The sequence below is a fragment of the Ischnura elegans genome, chromosome 8, assembly GCF_921293095.1.
Source record: "Ischnura elegans chromosome 8, ioIscEleg1.1, whole genome shotgun sequence".
NCBI lineage: Eukaryota > Metazoa > Arthropoda > Insecta > Odonata > Coenagrionidae > Ischnura > Ischnura elegans.
Window position 1 is genome coordinate 44314834 of NC_060253.1, and position 8370 is coordinate 44323203.

At 36.4% G+C, this 8370-nt stretch overlaps 1 long non-coding RNA gene across 2 annotated transcripts; it reads right to left on the reverse strand.

The window, feature by feature from the left end:
• Positions 1–3146: 3146 nt before the first annotated feature.
• LOC124163646 lies at positions 3147–7458 on the reverse strand. Of its 2 annotated transcripts, none has more exons than XR_006865816.1 (3): positions 7415–7458; positions 3670–5698; positions 3147–3275 (listed from the first exon to the last, which is right to left on the reverse strand). It is a non-coding gene; the product is annotated as an uncharacterized LOC124163646 (long non-coding RNA). The 2 variants fall into 2 exon arrangements; XR_006865815.1 differs by having other exon boundaries at positions 3366–5698.
• Positions 7459–8370: the final 912 nt, after the last annotated feature.

The window sequence follows — 8370 nt, forward strand, 5'->3', positions numbered from 1 at the left end:
TCATGCCCGGACTATCAAATGCCGTCACCACCCGACAACAATTACGTGAAATTTATGCATGTAATTCTACGAGTACAAAGCGTGGACTGCCACGGTTGAGCTCTAAAGATGACAACTGTCTTCGTGACGCGTTCTTCGTGTAAATTATCTTGTGCTATCGACTAACATTTCAAGGTTTAAGAAGAAGACCCTTTTCTACATTCGAGTTTCTCCGATTTAAAAATTTTACTACAATATATATACTGAAATTTAACATTTTTGTAGGTCAGATAAAGGTAAATGTTAAAATGAAGTTCACGCTACAGACGCTGGAGTTTTCAAGAGATGGTCCAAATATATATCTTACACAATTTAACACCATTCCTTGCGCTCAAAAACTATGCTCCAAAACTCTTAACCAATGCCGAAACTGTTTCAGAAAGTCATTCCACTAAGAAAATGAACATAGTGAAGAAAATAAGGATTTCACGCACCAAAATCTTGCTATTCCCTACTAGAGTGGAATCTTCCCTTCAAATTTATTGCACTAAAAACCGATGCCCCATTCAATAAGAACACACATTATTACACACATCGAATTAACACGAGCAAAATTGAATGACAGCAACTGATTTTTAACATAAATACCCCCTTAAAAAATAGTTAACGCTCACTTAAACGTACATCTTATCGAAGTAAGGCATCCGATAGCCAATAAGAGCGCTCCGCTATCGGCACAACGGACAATCACACCACAGACTAAATGCTAGAGCTTACCTCTTCGACTCCTGAAGGCGAACTGGGCGGAAACGAGGTAGATTCTCCACGAGCAAAGTGAGCATGGCGTCACGTGATAAAACAGATGCTGCCATCTATTGCCTATACGATGGGAGATTATTAAAAATAAGCGATGGGAAACTTTTACGACGCCCGTTAATAAGTGTTTTTAAACTATAAGTAAATGAGCAATGTATGTGGTAAATTTTAGGGCTGTTCTTAGGTATAAAATTAAATAATAAATTAAAACGCAGTGAAAGGAACATTCGTTTAATTAACCGTAATTTTCGATGATGTAAGTTGCTACCTAAATAATTTTGATGATTTCTGGCATCCATCAACTTGCTTGAAACAAATTCATGATTAATAAGTTCGTCTATTCGTCTATCCGTTTCGGAAAAGGTGGCGCTGGCGTCGCGACCAAGACGGTTGTCATGCGGTCTTTCGACTCGGACCGCAAAGTTTAAAGTATGAGAGTTGCAGCTATTTGATCAGCAGCAGTGGTCTTAGAAGAGTATAAATGGATAAAACGAATAGTATCTATAAACTGAATTATATATTGAACATTACAGGTTTTATTGTTGAAGATTTTGTTTTAAAATATATTGGAACGATGCCACTGAAATAGTTTCCTCATCAACAGTGCGGTCAAGAGATTAAAAGCAAATACAGTATTAATTATTTAATTATTAACCGGTATAGTTTAGCTATTTTTGAGGATGGCAGCTTTTCCTTCCATTAATATCTGTCTCACATCAATCTCTTTCCTTTTCCATAACTTTTTTCGGTGTTGGCCAGAAACAGTGCAAAAGTAATCGAAATACCTGTAACGCTAACTTTTGTTTTCACTTGAAAATGTTACTTTTATAGGACAGTACTAGCGGAAAATGAATGTACTTAAAATATTCTCTTTGTGCAATCCTTACATTTTGGTATTCGTTTCTTTTTCAGCAAATAAAAGTTTGATCGCCATTATTTGATTTGGAGTAGATTGTTTTCAGTAATACTCCGCAACGACCGAAACGAAAAATTGACGTCCGTAATCCGCCATCCGATTTGATTTGATATCATTGAACGCAGTAGCAACAATAGATAATATCTTTTGGGGGAGGACGCAGGATCAATGCAAGCTTATGTTTAGTAATATTTAATAAGGGTATCCAATGATATTTTTTTTTGTAAATGAAAAATTGGAAATGAAAGAAAGCATAAGGTACAAGCAGATGGACAGGAAGGACTACGACTTGTGGGGAGGAGCCTCTATCACCCTAAACAAAGAACAGGCTGAATTGTCTATTTAGTCATTTAAAAAGGGGGTGGGGCCTTCCTTGAATGTGTGTGGAAAATTTGCTTGCGTAAGCTGGAGTTCGTAACTACCGAGGTCAATTACGACGGGGAGCGAATGCATATTTCCTTATGATACAAATTTTCATTCGTAATAATGAGATGCAAGGTTTTTATGGAAAATTGTTCCTCGTTAACCCAATGTGCACTAGCAACACTTCATATCCATAGAAACTAAGTATTTTACTTTCTCTCACTACATTAGCACTGCATGAGAACCCGCTTTACCTCTGAAAAGATTGTACTGCATTTAATAAGATTATTTAAATACGGTGTTTTATTCGAATTGATTCGATTCACATAAATAACTTTTAATTAATCAATATTATTGCCAAATAATCAACTGATATTTATAAAAGAATCAAATATTCTCTTAAAATACTAATTAAACAAGCATTTGTTACAAAAACAATCACCAATTCCTTATGCAAGTGCGGAAGTAATGAGCATTGAGAATTCAACGTTTAAAAAAGTAAGGAATACTGGAAGGCATGCGTTATCCTGTTGTGGATTTTTGCAGCCATAACTGGCCCTAACCGCTGCCTTTAAAAAATCAACAATGGAAATACCATTAAATATTAAGACCAGCATTTTGTATAACTTTAACATGTAATTTATTTGTCGAATTATTTTACTTTTAATTCTGAGACTAATTTGAAGTAAATATAATAATTATTATGTAATACCATATTTGAATTAGCCTTTACATTGCTACTTTGAAAGACGAGAAATTCAAGAAGTTAATGGTTACGGCAATGTTGCCGTGTGTCATTGCAAACTTGCATCTTCAGTGTATTTTCCGGATAATTTGTCCACTATACAGCTTCCCACACAAAGCACCGTATCTCAATTTATTTATCAAATGTTAGATTCAGGGTATTGGAAAACCTGAGCGTAAATATTTTATTTTCTATAATAAGGAACTCCCACGCATAGAAAATGTCTTGCGTACAATTTTAACTTGAGAATGAAGATTGAGGGAGGCTACTTAAGTCACCGAAAAGACTAAAGTGAATTTTTAAAAAATCAGGAAAATTCTAAAGTCAATACAACAACTTTATTCACATTCATATTACAACAAATATTTGAACAATACAAAATTGGAATTCAAGTGATTTTCTCTTCTCGCTCCATAGAACTTTGAGACTTGAGACCCCGCTGGAATCCAAGGTGACCTGAAACGATATAGGTATTCGTTAATTATATCTAATGAACATTATGAAAAAAGTGGAACTTACAACTACTTTGTCTTTACTCATAGATACCTTAAAAGTAAATTGGCTGAGGAGCTCTCAAATAAAACTCCAGTTATAGAAACAAAGTGACATTGAGGTGTCCAACCTTATGAAGGTTATTTCAATAATTTGACTACATATTTCCAATATGGGAGGAGAGTACTAATAAAATCCAGTCAACCTGATTATTGCTGGCAACATCCGGCAATAAAAAAAACTCTTTCCCTCCAGGAAGAAAGCAAAATGAGATTATAAAATCATTAACTTCGATTTATAGAGAACGAAATTTTCACAATAAGTTTCCAGAAAAATCTACGACAAAAAAAATAATCACCATGACAGTCTCAAACCTGCCCCACCGAGATCATAATCAGGAACCCGGAAGTATCCATGGTGACTGCGAGGTACTTTCCCAAGAACAAGTGCTTTTGATAGCATTTCACCTGTACCCTGCAATCCAAAAATAGTGACACCCCCTGCATTAGCCAACAATTCAGGAACTTGGGTGAATATGCGTAACACCCTGACTGAATTGCTGTTACACCCTCTCGCCACGTTGAGGCAGCAGGTAGGATTTGAGAGGGGCATGCACTACTCTACCATGCGATTAGTGATATTAATGCTACTGCTATTTAAAAATACAAGTTAAGTGCCTATAATTTTTAATTCTACCATTATAAAAAACTATGGTATTACTTATCTAATGCAAATTGAAAACCTATACTAGAAAATTTTACCGTAGTCTACTTTCCTATAAAAAATAGAAAATTGTTTTTATTAGCAACGTGCGGATTGACACTACCGGTTACTACAGACTATCTTGAAGACCCCTGAAAATGAAATTTAAGGAAAAAGGTATTTCTTTAAATTCGTTGCTCAGAACTTACGAGAAATGTTGGGCGACTAAATTCGGAGATTAAGATGAAGTAATTCCTAAATACTCAGGGCCATGTCTCAACACTAGTCTACTCTCTACAGATGTACACTAAAAATTTTGTGTCTGCTGATGGAATCAGAAGATCCAAGCGTGGATTGAAATGTTTCCATGTCGAAATAAACACTTGTAATTTTCCAGTGGAAATTTTAAAACGTGAAAAATTTCAAGTGTTTATTCCAGTGTGTGTTTCTTGTAGTTCGGGAATAATTAGCCTAATAAATAACCAACTAGTATCAGCAAAAACTAAACTTTTAACTTTTCAAAATTTTAAAGCTGCTAACTGTACTAACTAAAGGTAAACTGTAAGCACGTGAAAACATGGCACTAACACTATGACGAGCATGGCCTTCTTTTTGAAATAGACAATTTGTGAGGAGTTCCCACAAGCTAATAGCACCTCGCATCTGTAAATCACTGTGTGATACAAAATTGCTAGGGGTTGATTTCAGAAAAATATCCCTGTACATCATATTTACGAGAAAAATTTAAGCAAGACAAATTTTATAGGGTATATTACCTATTCTCAGAATAACGAAACTTTATTCATATTCTAACCATAGTGAACAGGCAATATGGTATTCTCACTAACTCTTTACGAGCACTGTTTTGCCTACCGCTTACTGTGAAATAATTTTTCGAGGAAGGGGCAAATAAGCTAAAATCATCGCCAAAATAATAAATATAAAACTGCCATTCTCAACTCTCGTGCGAATGATTATAGGAATAAACTAACACTAAAGTATCTCGATCAATTCCCAATACCAAATCTCACAGATGATATACCCAATCTCATAAATACCTGAAAAACTCCGCAACAAAACCAAATGCCGGAAAAACAACCACTTAAACGTAAGAACTATAAACAAATCAAAACACCAATGGCTCTTTCAATTTTTTAAACTTTCCCACGACCGAATTACCTTTACCATACCATAAGTAATCCTTGAAGTTCTAAGCCGCACTCTTTACGCTCAAATATGAAGCCAGGAAAACGCTGGAGGACCCACTCGTGGACGATGACTGCTTGCCATCAAGTGGAAAATTCCGTCATCCAGCAGAGAATACTTATTCAACCATAATCGATGAAAATATTACCCTCAAAACATACCACGCTTATTACCACATACTTGGATGAAAAAGCAAAAATTCGTAACAATGACATCCAAAGAAAAATAATCAACGCATTACCAAAGATAAAAGACGACGCGTTACGTCGTAACGTAACGATTCCCATTGGTGTATGGAAATCTATGGGCTGATCCAGCGACAGCAACGCGGATTCCCAAGCGAGACCAAAGCTGCCCCAGCGATGGAAATCGGGAATGTGAAAGCCATGACCACAGCTCGTCCAGCAGCAGTAGCCTATTTTGACCGAAGCAAATACAGCATCTAGCCTGAAAAATTAATCGGGTTCGCCGCCGAAAGCCTGTAAAGAAATGAACATTCAGTTACCCCCGTTTTTTTAAGAAACTAAGTGCATGATCGTAATTCTACGCCTAAAAATTCTACTAAATACACTGTGGAAACATTAGTTACGACAAAAGACAAATTTTCCCCATTCGGCCCATTTCTTCCCAGTTAAAACATTACGAAAAAACTTAAGATACCATTCGCTTTTCAAAATCTCGGGCTTTATTTGAGTTACGGTTCATATCAGTGGTGGATACAGATGGGGCGCCGGGGGCGCGCGCCCCCCCTTTGCGGGGCCACCCGAATGCCAAACATAGCTGAACCACAATTGTAGCTTTTTTTATACTATAAGCAGTATTGTCTTGAATATGTGTATAATTGCTTTAATAAAAAATTTCTGAAGCTCTGCATGTGATTTGATTATTTTTTATTACGATATAAGTAAAGGTAAGGCAAGATATCTTTTGCGGCTCCCCTCCCCTTGAGTTTTCTCTGTATCCGCTACTGGTTCATGTGTTCGAACAGGATGAATAAGAGAAGAAATCACTTGCAAGAATGTCAACAGCAATGAACAACATGACTATGCACAAGACAGGATTACTTGATACAAACGCGGTACAGGAGATAGTGACAAGATTTCTCGGGTCTCACCGGATACGTTCCTCCACATTACCTTCCGACGTCTTAAAATGAAACACTCCTATCGTCCTCAAGGACTCTTGAATCGAATTGCGGACAGATTGGATTCCTGGATCACCAAGAAGGATGGGAGAGTTGCACATCGAAACGTCTGAAGGATACATGGAGGGCCTTACACCCGGCGTGAATCCCAAGAAATCTTCACTACCATTTATCTCCGGGGAAAAAATCTGACACTACATTAGATAGCGACCTCATCTAATTTTAAAAAAAGGTCACAAACTGCGATTTGCCACTGCAAGTAGCTTTACAGGGAAAAAAGATTAAATAACTGGAATATAAAATTATCTTTCACAGGAAATCACAATCGGGAATACTTGATTTTTCCGAACAAACCCACTGTCTCAAGTTAGCTGGCACGTTAAGCCGAGGATAAACAGTACCGAGAATATACCAAGGCTGTAGGCTATGCTCACGCCCAAGGGTCTGCAATTTACAGCACCGGCAGCAATTATAAGAAGGATCTTGTCCATTCGATGGAAGTAGATAAACGCATATATCTTACGCTGGAATTAACTGTTAACCATCCGACGCATAGGAAAACAACTTTGACACGATGAGGTCGAAGTACCAGGGGCAATTAAACGCGTCACAATGAGATGGAAGTATTTAAGCGCCTCGTAGAAATAATTAAATATCTACAATGCAAGAGGTGAACAAGGAAAGCATGAAAAAATAAAAGTGTCGCTCTGTGTGCCACGGCGAAGGATGAGTCAGATACGGATACAGGTGAAAACTAAATGTTGCTGTTGTAACAATTTTCTCACAGACCCACAATAGGGGACTTCGAGACAATAATAAAAACAAGTCGTGCAAAAATGAAAAACTCTTCAAATCCCCGGAATTCATTCACTAAAACCACGTGGTCTCTTTAAAGTTTCACGATGACCACACAATTTCTTTTAACTCGAGAATTAATGACAACACTGTGCTACAATAAAAGAACCACTCATTTCCAGTGAATTGGAAAAACACAGAGCGAGAAAAAGTTTAAACGTATTCGGAGCAAGAGATAATAAATATATGGACTTACCTGCTTGGCTTTCGGCGACGAACAAGTCCCAGTTGCACTTCTCTCACGGAAGACAGCGTTGATCACGTGATCGAACAAATGCTGCCACCTATTTCCAAAGAAAAGTCAGCATGATAATATATTACAGGAATTTCCCTTTGAATTGGGCAAATCAAGAGAAAATTTAGGAAAGCTATAATCATTTGTTACATTCAATGCGTTCTAAATATTAATTGAATGGCTTTAATAAAAAAATACTCGCAGGTATGACCACGAGTCCTTCCTATTGGCTAGATGATTCTCATTTCAAGATTTATATCACACATTGCACATAATTTAACTCCGCAAAAATGGGCAAGAATGTCCATAAATGCTGATAAAATTATACTTCCTTATTTTTGCGAGAAAATATTGTTTGCTTATATACCATACAATTACAACTTCTATCATAATGCGATCCACAGCAGGTAGACAAAGTTTTTGCATGTGATGTGCTAGATCGAGGGTTCGAATCTGATGATTAACCATGCATTTTTTTTCTCTCCGGACCAAGGAATATTCGGATAAGAGTTTAATTTATTTTTTAATCGCAGAAGGATTGCCGTGGTCCAGTGTTTATAAGTCGTTCAATTGAGTATACTAAACCGAAAGACTGCATTTTAATGGTCTTTAATTTAGCATTAATAAAATTTTCTGTTTTTTCTCGCTATTATTTTAAACTATCTCTTGAACCTATTAACGCTTAAAACAAGCTCAAAGTCAAATTCAACGTAGATTAAAAAAAAAACTACTCTTAAAAAGCATTAATTTATTGTGCCGTAATCTTCTAAACAACATAGACCTTCAAAATGTAATAGGAGTGCCGTTTCCCTCAGTAGGCATTTTACGTATTCGAAGATAAGAATATTTGAAAATAAATTTATTGATACGCATAATTCCAAATAAAACGTATGTTAATTATCTAGTGGGCTGTTATT